The sequence below is a fragment of the Canis aureus genome, chromosome 12, assembly GCF_053574225.1.
Source record: "Canis aureus isolate CA01 chromosome 12, VMU_Caureus_v.1.0, whole genome shotgun sequence".
Lineage (NCBI taxonomy): Eukaryota > Metazoa > Chordata > Mammalia > Carnivora > Canidae > Canis > Canis aureus.
In genome coordinates this window covers 864,708-882,409 of record NC_135622.1, presented here as the reverse complement: position 1 = coordinate 882,409, position 17,702 = coordinate 864,708, and the positions used below count along the sequence as shown (strand labels likewise).

Sequence of the window (17,702 nt, the reverse complement as noted above, 5' to 3'; positions counted from 1 at the left end):
TAACATATATTTTTAAAGGGAGATGAAATATGTATCTGATCTCATTGTTTAAAGAAAAAAATATATATGCATTGAAGACCACTGGGAAAGTTGTATAACAAAATATTAAAAAAAATAAATAAAAATAAAATAAAATAAAAAAATAAATAAATAAAAAATTAAAAAAACAAAAAAAAAAAAAACAAAAACAAAATATTAATAGACTGAGAGGCAAAATTAAGGGTTTTTTTTTTTAACCTTATTGCATACATTCTCAATAGGGGTAATATCACTCCCAAAGGGGTGAAAATGGGCTATTGAGGGGCAAAAAAAAAAAAAAAAAAAAAGAAAGGAAAACTCTTAGCATACAAAACACAAATCAACACACAATACAATACATAAACATAGAATATATCTGTGGTATTAAAATTTCATGAGGGTTGTACAATTAGGAAAAAATATCTAAAAACCAGGCAAGGTGAACAAGTGATAATGCTATAAAGATTGACAAACACTGCCTCATTGGTACTCTCCATTTTTCTACAATGAACTTCATACTACCCGAGTTTGAATAGTAATATATATACATTGAACTAATTACAAAAGGATATACAATGTAAGTTAAGACAATAGCATTATTTTTCATTTTTAAATATAAAATTTATTCCTACACTCCCCTAAGTCTTTTAAAAATACAACATAGACTATTTATTAAATATAATACAAAGGCACGCCTGGGTGGCTCAGTGGTTAAGTGTCTGCCTTCAGCCCAGGGCATGATCCTGGGGTCCTGGGATCCAGTTCCACATCGGGCTTCCTGCATGGAGCCTGCTTCTCTCTCTGCCTAGGTCTCTGCCTCTCTGTGTCTCTCATGAATAAATAAATAAAATCTTTAAAAAATAATAATAAAACAAAAATATAAAGAAAATGAGAAAGTACTGCATCAGAATCATCTGGCGTCACTTGCAGAACTACAGATTCTGCAGTAAACTAAGTCAACTAAAAAGTAAACTGCTTTTACTAAAAAGTAATCCACCTTACTGCAGACCTAATAAAATCAAAATTTCTAAGGAATTTATTAAATGAGGCACACTAAAATCATCATACTGCTCCATGGAAACGTGAGATACAGATATATTTTAATTTAGTCTAAGAGATTTTTAAAATTATGTACTAAAGTGATAAAACAAACTAAGAGCCCAGAAATCTAGGAGTCCTTGCTAAGTTCCTTCTTTTCCTTTAAGGAACTTAAAGAGTCAAATTTTTTCACAAACTATCAAACATACCCTATTACTCACTATCTCTACTGGGTACAAGGCATTGTGAAGAATATAAAAGAAAAAAAGAAATATTTATAAATGTTGCCACTACAATAAATTCACTTTAGTTGAGTGTGCAAAACCTAGCATTAACCACTAGCTTTCTTTCTTTTTTTTTTTAAAGATTTTATGAGCCACCCAGGGATCCCCTACCACTGGCTTTCTCAAGGCACCATGAGTCCTTCCTTAGAAACTGTGTTTCTAATCTTATGATGCAAATTAAACAAGTAAGGAACAAAAGTCACTGCTGGATAATAATAACTAGGACGCAGTCAGCTATACTCAATTCTCCAGTTGATATACTTCCTTGGCATGTCAGCCTTGAAATGATGTAGGATTCAACATTTTGCCTATACCAAATTAAACATCTCCTCATGTTAAATACTCTGGGCTTAAAACATTAAACCACCAATGCCAAGATTTACTGTATAAATAAATAATGAAACTACCTAAACACATAACAGTCCTGCTTAAGGAAAGGGAGAATAAATACACGGAGACTAGTCCAAGTAGTAGTTAGATACAAAGTGTAAGACACTGCACCAGGCCATAGCAACCTTCTCCAATTTCTTAGATTTCAATGCCACCTTTTGGTGGTGGTAATACTTGCAATGGCAGCAATAACATTTTAAGTGCTTTTTGTATGCTACACACACTTAATCCTCAAATATGTCTAAGAAATAGGTATTGTTCTTTCTCCATTTTACAGATAAAAAGACTGAGAAATAAATAACAGCTGGTAGGTGCTATCTGCAAACTTTCACTGTTTTGCGAGCTGACCACAACTATATTAACAAATTATTCAGTGAGATTTGGCACATCATCTTCATGAATAAATTTAAATCTTGTAATTAAATATCCATAAAAGAGCATATAAATGAATGTAACTGAGGCAAACCTGAGTTACAAGAACCAAACAAAAATTTTCCAAGTCATCGTATCAAGTAGCACAATATTTTCCCATTTTTTTGTCACTCCTTAACACCCCCAAAACAACTACTTAATTTTGCTTGTTTTGCTTTAAAGTACAGATTTTATCATTATATATAATTCCATCTCAGGAAATGGATCCTACTTATTAATTCATTTGTAAAGCCTTTAAATTCATTTTATCCCCTAGAATCTTCATCTTTAAAAGTTTTATTAAATTTCATTTCACATTCTATAATAAACATGTTCTAAAACTTTCATTTTTAATTATAAAATATATGATATACAAAATATTCAGAAAATAAAAGGTTTAAAGAGAAAAATAAAGACCACCTATAATCCCAACTTCAAGATAATGACTTCAGTCTTTTGGTATTTCCTTTTAGCCTATATATGCATAGGCATTTTGTAAAACCTTAGTTTACTGAAATTATACTATATAAACATTGGTAATGTTTATTTCTCTCTTAACAATAGATCACTTTTTAAAAATAGTGCAGACAAATAACAGTTACGATTGATTTTCTACAATACACTTTGGCTTACTGGGCTTAAGAAATGGTTTCTTAACCATGAAGTGGAGAAGGGATAGATGGCTAGTCCTTTATAGAAAGTTTTCTATCTTGCAAGTTTTGAATGTTTTTTAAAAATCATTTTTAAATTTTACTGATTAAATAATCATTTTCTTTGCACTACGAAAAACTTCACACATCCATCTTCAGCACATTTACACATGGAGAACATGGTTACAGAAGCGTTAGGGCTGCAAAAGATCAAAACCGTAACAATTCACTGTACACACAAGCTCAGCCCAGTACACTAGAACCTAAGCAGAGCCACCTAAAGAACACCACAAAGCAATGGTTCTTCATAGCCAGTGTCGAAGGCCTACTGCTTACATATACATGCAAGCAGATAGTACTCGGTGGTGACACAATCTCAAGCTTGTTCTATTGATGACACTAGTACAAGTCTAAAGCATAATGGGAATAACAGAATGACTATATCATCTAAAATCCCTTTACTCATGATTTCAACTGCAGATTTTGATTGGTTCCTCAATTACAATGCTGTCATATTACAATGTGAAAATTATGACATTGGAGTACTATGAGAAGTTACTGAATATTTATTTAGAATTCAAAATGTGGGGTCAGGGGGGCGGTGCCTGGATGGCACAGTCGGTTAAAGGTCTGCCTTCTGTTCAGGTCATGATCCCGGGGGGCCTTGGGAACCAGCCCCACATAGGGGCTCCCTCTCTGCTTCTCCATCTCCCTGATCTTGCACTCTTGTGTGCTCTCTTTCCCCCTCTCAAATAAATAAATAAAATCTTAAAAAAAAAAAATTCAAAGGGATGTTTTACAATGGAGTTTGTCCTAAGTGTGAAACTATTCAAAAGGCACAAAAACTTTTTTAAAAACAGTATATACTATTTGACCAACTTTGAGTTACTCAAATTCCAGCCTTTACCATTTGAATGTATAAAAAAAATACTATCAAAATAACCTACCATCTGAAAGTCTAAAACCATTGGCTTTCTGAGTCTGAGACAGAAGATTCACCCTCTAAGCTCGCTTGCCCATTGTTTTTCTTAGTCTGTTATTCTCAAGTTATTCTCAAATAATTAATAAAAGTTTCACCCACAATTTTTAGATATACACATCTATAAAGCAAACTGATACTTGTGCTTTATACGTAAAACAATTTTCTGAGGCATGAAAATTTCATATCAGGAGCTATGTATGCTATCACTAAACTGATTATATGATTAGAATAAAGAGCAGGAGAATGTACAGTAAAGCTGTCATACAAAAATCTAGCCAAAAAATCCAAACTAACAAAAAAGAGCACTTCAAGGATACCAAGAACCAAAATATCATTTAAAGTTATCTTTTATAGACCTGTCATCTTATAACCTTAGTCTCAGACAACTGGCAACAAATTTTAAAATATGTTCCTTCTTCACAAAAATAACCCTATTCATTGTATCTAGATTTACTGTACTGTACTCTCAACCCACACCATCAAGACAGATCCCATACTAAATAATGATACTGCCACACATGGTAAGATTCATCATATCCTCTCTGAAGGCCCCTGTAGGCCACTATATCTAACCTAAGTGTTCTTTGTACTTGTTCAACATTATCTCATGGCCCACGTTTCATCAATTTTGTTTTTGTGGGGCAGGCTGGGTGGCTCAGCGGGTTCAGCACCACCTTCAGCCCAGGGCGTGATCCCAGGGATCCAGGATTGAGCCCCACATTGGGCTCCCTGCATGCAGCCTGCTTCTCCCTCTGCCTGTGTCTCTGCCTCCTCTTTCTGTGTGTGTCTCTCATGAATAAATAAAATCTTAAAAAAAAATTCTTTTTGTTTTTGTGAAAATTTCTTTTCCAGTCTATCACAGCAATTTCCATGTACTATGCATTCTCCTACAGTTAATCCTGTAACATAAGCCCTTTCCCTTTGAGACCTTCAACTAAAAATTTCTTTCACTCTCTAGATTACCTGCATCTGCTTTCATCTTTTAGGCATCCATTCTATTAGGTATTCTAAACTTAAATTTATTAAGATATAATGCATTTGAAGGATTAGAAGAAGTTTTATAAATAAGCAGTTCAGAGATCTCATACTACTACTATTCTGCCTAAGTATGCCCTCCCACACCACTGAAACAGTCAGAGATTAGGTGGACAACTCATGTTGTCTACATAAACATTTCAACTACTGTTTTTTCACCTCAGTTCAGAAAACTATAGTAAATTTTTAAAGTTAAAAAAAAATTAAGAGACAGAACCTAAAGATGGTATCTTGAATGTTTTAAAAGCTAAAAACATTACAAACTAGTCAGTTAAAATCTAAGTGATAATTATACTTTCCAAGTTTGTGGTCGTTATTTCCCTTCTCAGGATTTTTACTGTGTGACTGATTTAGGTAACTTAAACCTTACGGAGTGGGGGGGGGGGGGGGGAGGCGGTTTGCAGGGAAAAAAAAGGTGAAACCAATTATTTCTGAGTAATTTCCTAGACTCATCTAGAAGGAAAATAATGTGTTACACTGAAGACAGGATTTTAAGGGTACAGGGATTCAGCTACTCCACTAATTCATCATGTTTCCATAAAAGCAAAATACAAATATTTATTGATCATCTATCTACTGTGTACTTTATAATGCAGTAGTTCCTTCTGAAAGTTTGCCGTCACCATTATCCTTTATAACTAGACTTTGTTAATTTGCATAAATCATATACTTAGAGTTTTATCATCTGTAAACAAATGAGCAATATCTATTTTTCAGATTTGCTTTATAGATTAAATGATATAGTAACTTTCTTCAAAAAAATATTACTTCCCTTCTCCCTATAGGTCCCTCTATAGATTAGGACACTGATCAGTGGTCACTGATCAACCTTACTGTGAAAAATCTCTTTTCTCCACAGATTCCACATCTTTACACATTTTTGTCTACCAATTGCATTGACATTTATTTAACTAGATAATTAATTTGAGACCTCAAATTGTCAAAGACCTAAATACTAATGAAACTCAATGTCAGGTTCTTAAAGTGCAAGCATGATGTTTTATTTCATTAACAGTTTACAAATCACCACAATATATGATAATGATTTGTGATAATTAGCTGCAAAGATTTGAGTCAATGTAATTATTGGTCAAAGCAAAGATTCATTAGGCTTTTTACAATACTGAGAAAAAATGCATTCCTTTCTCTGCAGACCCCTGGTCTTTCTCTGTAGACCCCCCTATATAAACATAATTTATATACCATGTTAGTGATTTTCTATGTCTACAGAAACTGGTTACCCTACAGGTTTGTTTTAAACCAGTATCATTGGGATCCCTGGGTGGCGCAGCGGTTTGGCGCCTGCCTTTGGCCCAGGGCGCGATCCCGGAAACCCGGGATCGAGTCCCACATCGGGCTCCCGGTGCATGGAGTCAGCTTCTCCCTCTGCCTGTGTCTCTGCCTCTCTCTCTCTCTGTGACTATCATAAATAAATAAAAAAATTTAAAAAAATTTAAAAAGAATTTTAAAAATTCTTAAAAAAAAAAAACAGTATCATTAATAACACCAACTTCAAATTCAAAAGTTACACATATTTACCCATAAAGCTATGTATGTAGTGATATCCTATGTCTTCCCTTTGTATTTATAAGAACAAAATCTAAACCTTTCACCAAAGACCTATGTGATTTTTCTCCTGCCAATGCCATCTACTAGTCTCTTCTCAGCTTATCATGATGGCCTTCTCAAACATAACTTGTTGCTTATCACTTCAAGGCATTCGTGCCTGGTTCACTCTTCTTGCAGATCATCACGTCTAGCTTTTTGTCATTCAGGTCTCAATTAAATATTACCATCTCAGAGCTTTCCCTCAACACTCAGTCTAAAACGTCTTCATGACATTTGTGACCTCTGAAATTAAATTATCTTATTCACTTATTTACTATTCCTCTCCACTACCACCACCAAATCCCACTTGTATGAAGAGTTCCATGAGAACAAGTCTTATTCACTGCTCTATCTCTAGTTCCTAGAATAGTATGAAGGGACTCAATAATCATGCAATAACTATTTGTTGGGTCACTAGCCAGAATGTTTAAGATTGTTTTAGGGAAAGACTGATATCTTAGTCAACAATTTACATTTAGCAATCAAAACTGCTGATCCAAAAGACATAAGAAAAAATGTTTTTTAACTAAAAAGAATAAGAAAAACATATACAACATTCTATCCAACAAGTGAGCTTTATTTTCTTGTATTTCTATCCTTTTGGATGGAATATGAGTCTATTCATGTTTCACACACGTCATATGTCACCTCATGTAAAAAAAATGAAATTTTTTACTTTAGTTTTACTGAGGTATAAGTGAAATGTAAAATTGTGAATTTTCTTATAATTGTATGCCATGAGCTGCCAGCCACTCAATCTAATAACTTATTCTTCCTGCCAACATGGAAGGAGAAAAACTTCCAAGAATGTAAAACATACAGACTGGGAAGGCCATTGCTGCCATAACATGACAGTGCCAGAATGGTCCAAACCAGGGATGAATGATCCTGCTCTCAGCTTCTCAGCTGGGAAGGAGAGAAGGACAAGTGTGATGAGAACTAGGAGAATAACTGTAGTTCTGATTTCTGTTAATAAGTAGAAATATCTTCAAACCAATTCAAAAGGGACTCAACTAGAATCTTATAGTTTGCTACATTAAATAACTGTTTTTGAATATCTGAGGTCTCTTTAGCAAATGGAATATCATTTAGTCTACAAGCTATGGGCTTTTGTAGTTTCACAAAAGAAAAATACAGTATTTGTAATAAGTAAGACAATCTCCAATACTATGTGCTACATTTGCTTATAACTTAAAAATATTTTCAAGAATACTTTTAAAAAGATTTTAAATGATAATAGTAATAAAGATGTTACTTCTGAGTTTAGAAAATATTTGAAAGCCAAAACAAACATTAAGAGAGATACAACAATTTAGTGGTTTAAAAATGCAAACACCTTGAAAGTATTACAAGATTGTATTTACATTTAAAAATTGGGCATTGTTTCTTTCTTCAATTGGTGTTTTAAAGGAAGACAGCAAGCAGATAATCCACAGCCCATATGAGTTTACTTACCATTCACAAAGAAACATTTATATCAATCTGTACGCTAACCTGCTTACTTATTATTCAGCCAAGTAGAAAGTTCAACTTAGCACAGAGCTAGAGCCAGGAACCAAAATGACTAAGAATCACACGTGCAAACTTTTTTTTTCTTTTAATTAAAGAGAAGAGGAAAGACGTACTACAAGTAATATTTTCTCTAAAGATCACATACTCAATTTCCTATTTTCCATTGCTCCATATTTCCCTGCCCACAACATTCTTAGCTGCTTAACAAGAAGCCTATATTTCACTTTTCATCACTTCTGCTCACATAACTGATGCTTCTGATCCAGCTGCATGGACAAATGCTGAAAGACACATGCAAAATTTAACCTTACAGTGAAGTATTTTAAGATAATACCTCCAGAAATATAATATCTAAAACTGAAGCATCTTCGTTAACTAAGAACTCAGAATGCTAAATAAATAACATTTCTGCAGATTATCCATTTGTCAAAGAAAGAGCATAAATATATATGCTTTTCACAGATTAAATAACAGGAATCTTTCACCCTTCAATTTAAAAAAAGAAAAAAGAAAAAAAGTAGCAACAACCAAAGCACAGTGAGTCCTATCTTCTCTCAGTGGTTCCTAACTCCATATAGCCCACCCCTTAGGCACAGACTATTTGTTCTGAATTTCATCTTCAAACTGAGTACACTTAAAGACCCAGAGACTTTCACAATAGTGACTCCCAGCAAGTCTCCCCAAAACCTACTCTTCTGTTTTCCATTGAACTCTCAGATTTGCATTACCTCTGTTATTATTAAGCCAGCCTCCTAGCCCTGGGTTCCTTTCTTCCTTGATTCATTCCATACTCTGTAGCCAGATTCATCTTCCAAAAGATGAATGTTCTGATTGGGTCATTTTCCTCATCTCAAAAACCTCTTGTGCTCCTGAATGAAGTTTATACTTCTCAACCCAGCATTCAGTAACTTCTATAGTCTAGCCCAATAAATCTTTACAGCCGTATCTCCATATTTTCTAATTACACAAGCTCAGGCTTCTGTCAAATCAATCCCCTGTCCTCCAACTGGTCCTGAACTTTCTATCTTGGCTCATGCCATTCCTACCATAAAGAATGTCTACCACTCCCCTCCAGCTGCCACTGCTCATGGCCCTTTTGTATCTCTGCACTTAATCATGTAAACAAGGACACACAAATGATAGCTCCTGCCCACCCCCCACAAAACAGGTAAAAACCCACAAATTTAACAACAGTTGGTTTTTATTAAATGTTTACAATGTGCCACACAGTTTTACATATTATTCCCAATCCTCTCAATAAACCTATGAAGTGTTATTATTCTCCTTGTAAAGATGAGAAAGCCAAAGTTCAGAAACATCAAATCACATATTTAGTAAGTTATCTCATATTATATACTCAGTAAGTTGCCTCCAATCATATACCTAGTAAGTGGCAAAGCAAGGATTTGAACCCAGGCTGCCTAAGTCCAAGCCCATTGGTCTAAGCCCTAAGTTGTGCTGGCTTTTTTTTTTTTTTTTTTTTTTTTTTTTTTTGTCGGAACTATGTGACTACCCCCCTCATCTATCTGAAATAATTTAGTTTTACATGATACTTCCACTTACAACATACTATACAATAAGCTTTCTCATGTTTGCCAGCTTAGTAAAGGGAGAGCATTAAAATACTACTTCTTTCCAATGAAAGAACGATGCTCAGATTGCAACTTCAAGGAATGTCTTTTTTTGTCACAAAGATTACTTACACCTAAAATATTTTCAAAGAAATTCATTCCTACCAGCTTTTTCAAGGATGACTGCAAATTACCAATCATATACTATGATGGTTTTACAGATTATTAATAAGAGGATTTTGCAATTACCACCCACGTATTGTAACAGATATCTATCAAATTGGCAAAGATTGTAAAAACTGACCTACTCAATGCCATTGAAGGTGCAGTGAGACACACACTCTTATACACAGGGTAACCACCCTCTGATCCAGTTATCCCACTTCTGGGAATCTATCCTAAAGGAAGAAAAAAAAAACAGAGATGCAATCAAAGATAAATGTACAAAGATGTTTGCTTCAGTGTTATTTAAAATAGTAATATTATAAAGATTAAACCTAAAAGTCCCATACTAGGAGACCAATATCTTGTTCAGAGAAAAAAGTAGGAACAAAACAGTATATATAAAAGTATAATTCCATTTTTTTTTAAAAATTAAAAAATCTGTACATGCAAGGAAAGAACTAGAAAAATATACAATTAAATTTTAGCAGTAATTATTTCTGGGTTATGGATTTATAGATGATTTTCAATTTCTTCTTTACATTTATGTGCTTTTCAAAATATACCATAATGAAACATGAATTACTTTAAACAGGAAAAAAAAATGTTTTAAGTAGCTATTATCACTGAAAAATGATGCTGACCCTAACAAGGACATGTTACTTGGAAAGAACACTTCCTGGTGCAAAGAAAACGTCAAACTTACTTTGTTTACAGCTTTTATTATGTTCACACTTACTTTTAGACTAAAGAATGTCACCAAAATGCAGTAGTACTCATGAAACTGAGTACTAAAAGTCAGCCAATGTTTCATCAGAAAGCACCACAGTTAAATGAACTGTTTTATTATATGTCAATTGATAATAATAAATGTCCAATTAATCCTAACTCAAAACATGCAAAATGAAAAAATGAAAAACTATTCTTGTTTTGCAAATTAACTATGTATACTGTTGTTGCCTTATAAGCACATCATAGTTCTGGAATGGGGAGGAACTTGAAAATAAAGCTGGCAAGCTACCAACATTCACTAAAAATGCACATTGATGCATTTTTTTCTACATGCACATTTCTGTTCTAGGGCATAGTTAACTTTAGTGGCAAAAGATGATTTTTATCAGTGTAACGAAAAAAGATTAAGCTGAGCTGTTCTAGGAAAAACAAAAGAACAACAAAAAACCTTCTTGCATTGAACACAGAATTAAAACTGCCATCTGAACCAGAAAGGAAAAAAACAAAACTTCCCTATCATTTGGCATATACACAGAAAAGCAATTTGAAGGAGAAAAAAAAAAAAGTCCTGAATTGAGGTAAAATAGATGATAAGCAAAAGATTCTAATTTTACTGTATTTTAAACTGGGAAACTGGTATGCCTATAATATCAGGGAAAACTACAGGGAAAAAAAATAAAACGATAGGGGAAAAAAAGAAAGAAAATAATACCACAGAAATAGCTATTGAGCAACTAAGAGAAAATTTAAAGTATCACACTGATCTTACTTAGAGAATGAGTATCATCCTATTTTCACCTACCATGAAAATACAACATTTATTTATAAAACATATGTCAGGTTCTGGCAAACAAAATAAATTACTAGACTATAAATTCCTTATAATAGAAGCTACAGCCTCACATCTCAGTTTCCATCAAAGAATGTAATATTGGGTCATGCAAACATCTGTTCAATGACTGAATCAGAAATCTATTAATAAAATCATGCAACATTTTTACATGCATTCAATGGAATGGAAAAGGTACATCAAAAGACATCAAAGATTTGGACTAGACACTGAAAACTACATAAAATCCAAAGATTAATGTTAAATTTCAACTGCAAAATAATTAAGTTATGGTTGCTTGTGTAATGTTCTATAATACAGCCAACTTGTCTAGAACAGAATGATCCTGTTTATGAACAAATTTTTAAATATCATTGAAAACATAGTAAATAAATTTACTCTTTAGATTATACGTCTGAGTGATCTGAAATATTCAGTCCGCAAAAGGAGATAATTTCGTACTTCTAACTTAGAATCTTACAAGCTGCATCTGGGATTTGTTCAAAGAAACAACTGCATCCAGTTCTTTGTGCCTCTTTTACTTTTACACTTTTGTGGTTGATAACTAAACCACAATTCTATCCTGAGCAAAGTTATTTCTTACAACCAGAATACATGTGTATAACATAGCACTGCAAAAACCATGAATGTTAAAGGTATACAAACTTGTAAATTCAAAGTAACTAAGCTTTAATTAATCCAACAGTATCTTTTACCAGTTACAATGTATAGTTTAGTATATTCCTATTCTTATGAAATATGGACTAACTTAAATATATTCTGAAACCAAACACCAGGTTACATATTTAATTTCAAAATTGGTTGACTTTACCATTCCACACTTTGAACCAATCTCTAGCAATGTGAACTACACAGGCTAGAGATAGCTGGGTATGCAAAGAAATTTTTTTTCCCAGATTTATCTGGAATTTGCTTAAATAAGTCATCAGTACCTTTAAAAAAAAAGCCATTGACTTGTCCCTGGTTGAGGTTAATTTCATAAAACACATTTAATCTTTCATGTACATATCATATACTTCTGAAAATTATATTTAAATGATTATTATTTAGACCACTTATAAAAGTACACTATTTATTTCAACTCCACCTTAATCATCACACACAATTTCCTTTTCTTATTGGTGCGGTCATGTACCTTCCACATCTAAAAGACCTATTTTCAAGCGGAAACGAGAACATGGCATAGCTTCTCTGTTAAACTGCTTTGCTGATCAGTATGTCATAAGAAACTAAGCTTATAGGTTCAATACTCTTCTGGATCATTTAACTTTGAAACAAACTGGCCTCTTAACCACTCATCTCAAAACTGTGAGAAGGGGACTGTGAAGAGTGAGTGATTCATTCAGTCACCATAACCACTGTAACAAAAATTCATAAGCTGAAAGGGCCAATATTACCTCTGTACATGAAAAACTGTAAAGCACATAAAAACTACCACTTGTAATCCCCAAATTTCATGCACAGAAAAAGGGAGTGGGGAGAATGGGTGCTCATTTCAATAACATAAGAAAGCTTAAATATATTTAACACTAATCACTTCCATAAGATGTGAATTTGGCATTAAGTCATACAGCAATATATGACATCAGAATGAACAGAAAATACTTGGAAATACGCCGTAACTCTTTTTAAAATTGATGAGTTTAATCTGAAAAGGAACATCAGGAGGAAGTAAGACTATGTTCACAATTTTAAACTCACCACAACATTAATATATAAACACTTTATACAAATTTTTAAATTGAACTTCTAAAATAAGAGAATTTTAGAACTGGGAACTTAGAGGTTATTTGAAGTTCAATGAACATCTGTTGGATCCCTAGCATGTGTCAGACACAGTGCTAGCTGCTTGCAGGTAACTCAATTATTCAACTCACTCACTTTAGAGATGGTGGAGTTGCCTGCTCATGCCAAATCAAGCCATCTAGATTTCAGAACTAGAAATGCTGAGCAGTGCTCTCACAGTGGTAAAATTTCTATCAAAACCGACTGGTATCATTCTTCCTTATAAACTAAATAAAATGTCAAAGATGCAATGCTAACCTTATTTAACAAAACAATAATCTCTGTGTTTTGAAAGCTATAAAGAATTACAACTGTCTCAAAATTCAACTAAGTACTAGTTGCATAATTTATTGCAAAGAACAAAACATGGGGCTGTCAGTTTTAAGATTCTAAAGACACACATAACAGAAATTAAACAAATTGCAGATATCATTTAAAAATCCCTTTATGGGCAGCCCAGGTGGCTCAGAGGTTTAGCGCCGCCTTCAGCCCATGGCATGATCCTGGAGACCCCGATGGAGTCCCACGTGAGGCTCCTCCCAGCATGGAGCCTGCTTCTCCCTCTGCCTGTTTCTCTGTCTCTCCTTCTCTCTCGGTCTCTCGTGAATAAATAAATAAAATCTTTTAAAAAAATAAAAATCCCTTTGTGTTAAAAAAAATAAAAACAGGAATTGCCAATATGAAAAATTAGATGCTCGACTGGAATGTGTATTTTATATAAAAGATCAGTCATATAATAACAAAGTTCACGGATGGTAGTAAACTTTGGCAAGACTTTTAAGTTATTTAACTATTAGATTCTGAATCATGACAGAATGTAAAACTCCCTGAGGACAAATACCCTAATTCATTTCTGTATCACCAACAATTAGCACTCTGTTGTTAAATGTTGGAGAGGTAAATTATGATATGAACTTTAAATTCAAGCTCTTTGAAAATTCAACCTAACTAAAAGATCTTCTTTTATAACTCAAATAATTTTTTTCAAGTATTAAATAATAATACTCATTGCAAGTAACACTACCATAACACTGAAGATCAACAACTGTGGCTATCCCTTTAACTAGTACAACATATTTTTTAAAGTAATTCACAGGATACATCAAGAAGACAAGTAAATTCATATACTTTGATTCAGTTCTTCTTCTGGAAATCATCCCAAGAAAAAATTCCAAAAGAAAGAAAGAAAATGCTACATATACAAAGTGTTCATTTCATCATAATTTTAGTAAAGTGAAACAAACTATCTACATGCCCAACAATCGGTAACGAAAGATGGAGTATTTTTGCAACCTCTGAAAAAGGCTTAAAATAAAGATTAAACCTCCTAACTGGTCTTCCTGCTTATACTCTTGCCCTGGCCAATTCCCACCAAGTTGATTTCCACACAGCAGCCAGAAGGATTCCCACAAACTCTTTTACTTGAAACCCTCCAATAGTTGATTGCTCATCTCATTTAAAGTAAAATCCGGGATCCCTGGGTGGCTGAGCGGTTTAGCACCTGCCTTTGGCCCAGGGCGTGATCCTGGAGCCCCGGGTCGATTCCTGCATCAGGCTCCCTGCATGGAGCCTGCTTCTCCCTCTGCCTGTCTCTCTCTCTCTCTCTCTCTCTCTCTCACAAATAAAATCTTAAAAAAAAAAAAAAAGTAAAATCTGAAGTTTTTACCATGACCTACAAGGCTGTTACTTCTCTAACCTAATGCTCCCTCACTCCCTCTTGCTGTATTCCTAGTTGTTCTCAAAAGGCCAAGTACACTGAGGTGGGGGGGGGGGGGCCTTTGCACTTGCAGTCCCCTCTGCCTACAACTTTCTTCCCCAAGAGAGCACATCTAACTCACTTCCTTTGGGTCTCTGCTCCAGTCTCATGCCATCCCTGCCACTGCTTCTCTCTTTCCCTCACCCTAATTGACTCTTCTGCATGGCTCTTATCATGTAATATAGTCTACATTTATTTGGTTATGGCCCATCTCTTCTGATTAAAATATAAGCTCCATGACAACAAGAACTTGATTTTATTCACACAACAGGCATTCAAAAAGCAGTTGTTGAAGTGATATTAAATGCTGGTATAATAATTATTAACTACATGAAAAACCGTGCATTTAAACAAGCTCGGAAGAGAACAGGAAAAATGAATAATTTGATTTGCGAACATTTAAGTGTTGATCACGTTACTAAGGAGTTTGTACAATAAAAATTTAAGTCAGTTGTGATCATGATTTTAGGCTGCCAAAAGTGACCACAGCAATCTTATTTCCTTGGAAGCCATTAGTGTATTAGCTCAAAACTGACTGGTAGTAGTTATTAATGACAACTCTTCTTCATACAATTGTAGTAACAATTACTCTTAAACCTTATTCCTAAAGACCCAAAGTTTGGTCTGTAAGTACCGACAGACACTGCCACCCTTGAGGCCACACGGAAAGTGAACAAAGGCTTTTGAACAGTTTTAATATGGAATTGAATAACACTCGGGGATTCCAGTTTTCCTTTGAGACGGGTATCTATGCTCGGTTTCGGAGGGAACCTGAAACTGAATGCAAAATGTCATGCATGAACGTCTGTTAACTTTTTTTTTTTTTTTCCTGGAGAGAAAATCTATATATTTCATCATAATCTCAAAGGTGTCAGTGGCCTAGAAAAGGTTAAGAATTACTGTTTCACACTGGAAGTGTACTATCCTAACATAAGCTACCTTCCAACGAACAGAAAATATATCCTACCTAGACACCTCCTTGTAATCATTCAACCCACCCATAAAATTCCGAGTGCCTGCACTGTGCCAGACACTGTGTGATCCTCACTAGCTTACACTGAACCATACTCTGCAGTACACGGTTGAAAATACCAAGGAAACAAGGTTCAGTGAGACACCAGACTGGCTAAATAAATAAATAACTGCACCCAATGCAAATACAGTCTCAAAACAGAAAGCGGTATAAGGAATCATAATAAAGACCGAGAAAAGCTTGGGGGGGGGGGGAAGGTGCTGACTTAGTGCTTATTATGTCAAAGTACTGCAGATACCAATGACATCAAAAGGAAAGAAAAACTACACATGCGTGCCCGCCTCCACACATTGACAGGAAACCAGAAGAAAGTTTCCGAATCCTGTTTCCAGCAGCATCCCTTGAGACTGCCCTGCAGCGTGCTTTTGAAGGCAGGCGCCCTACCTTAAAACTAGGAGCGGCTGCTTGACTCCTACTACGATGGAAACAGAAAGAATCATCACCCCGGACCCGGGAGGCAGAAGGCCGCGGCCACCTGTGAGGCCCAGGGACGTCCTGCCGTGATCCCTTTTCTCTCCGATGCCTCCTTCCTTCAGGGCAATGACGACACCGTGTTCCCCCCCAGCAAGGAGTAGGTGACTCCACGTCGGTTCTCCTTCCCGAGGGGTCAGAAGGTCGCCCAGAGCCCTGGTGCTCAGCCCCGCGAGGAGGTCCCACTGCTCGGGCGCCAGCGTCTTCCCCTCACCGTCTCCCCGTCGCGGGGAACCACGCGGCCCGGCAGAGGACACGGCCCCTGACTTCCCGGGGGGACAAGCCACACTCCCCCCAGCCCCCGGGCCCCGGGCCGAAGGGAGGCTGGAGTCCCGCGGTGGCCGGCCTCCTCCCCAGCAGAGTTCAGGGGCGGAGCGTGGATCCGGGAAGAGCGACGCCGACCAGGCGAACGCCCCGCGGGCAGGCTCGGGCTCGGGCTCGGGCTCGGGCTCCGGGGACGCGAGGAGAGAGGGCGGGAGCGGGGCCGGGACGCGGAGTGGCCGTGGAGATGCCCGCCCTCGGCACCGCGGAATAAAGGCAGGAAAGGGAGGCCGGCGCTCCCGCCTCCCGCCCCCCGCCCCCCGCCCCCCGCCCTGCCCCGGCGGAGCGAGGAGGCACCGGGTCCGCCGGCCTTCGGACCCCGTCGCGCGCCCCGAGCGGAGGGCTGGGTCGCGGGGAAGCTCCGTGCCGGGCCCGGCGACATGCAAGGAGCGGGGAAGGCGCAGCGGCGTGCGGGGCTCCGCGGCCCTCGGGCAGCCAGTGGCGAGCGACGGCGCGGGGGCGAGCGGGCTCGGGCCGTGACACCTCGCGGGGCTGGAGCGCGGGGGACACAATGTCCTCTTTCTCTCGCGCGCCCGGCCCCGGCCCCTCCCGCCCGCCTCCCGCCCGCCTCCCGCAGGCCCAGCCACGGCGCACCGGCTCGGTCCGCGGGCGTGGCCGGCTCCGGCCCTGGCGGCGGCGGCGGGGCCTCCGGAGCTCCCGCCCCTCCGCCCTCCGCCCTCCGCCCCTCCCGCCGGCCAGGCCCCCGGGCCGCCGCCCCGGACCCCGAGGGGACGCGGAGGAGGAAGGGGGAGCCCCGGCACTGACCCGCCGCAGCGGCCGCCGCTGCCCTGGCTCGGCCGCCCCGCGCCCCGCGCCCCGCGCCCCGCGGCCGGCCCGGGCTGCCCGCGCCTCACTCACCCCGCGGCCCGGCGCCTCCTCCACCTCCTCCTCCACCTCCACCTCCACCTCCACCTCCACCTCCTCCCTCCTCTCGGCCGTGGCTCCGGCTCCGGCTCCGGCTCCGGCTCCGGCTCTGCGCGGCGGCGACGGCGGCGACGGCGGCCTCGAGAGCGGCGGCGGCGCCTCCAGAACGCGCACGCACGCAGCACGCAGCACGCAGGCCCCGCCCCCGGCCACGCCCCGGCCACGCCCC

At 38.0% G+C, this 17,702-nt stretch overlaps 1 protein-coding gene across 3 annotated transcripts in view; it reads right to left on the bottom strand.

The window, feature by feature from the left end:
- The window catches only part of RAP1A (RAP1A, member of RAS oncogene family), a 70,694-nt gene extending 53,151 nt beyond the window's left edge, over positions 1 to 17,543 (bottom strand). The window contains exons 1-2 of one of the 3 annotated variants that reach the window (XM_077916080.1): positions 17,468 to 17,504; positions 9,804 to 9,897 (exon numbers count right to left, since the gene is read on the bottom strand). The gene's annotated coding sequence lies outside the window, so the exon portion shown is untranslated. Of the gene's footprint in view, positions 1 to 9,803; positions 9,898 to 17,467 lie in introns of those variants that run through there. The other 2 variants (XM_077916081.1, XM_077916082.1) reach the window with 2 other exon arrangements.
- Between the last annotated feature and the right edge of the window lie 159 nt (positions 17,544 to 17,702).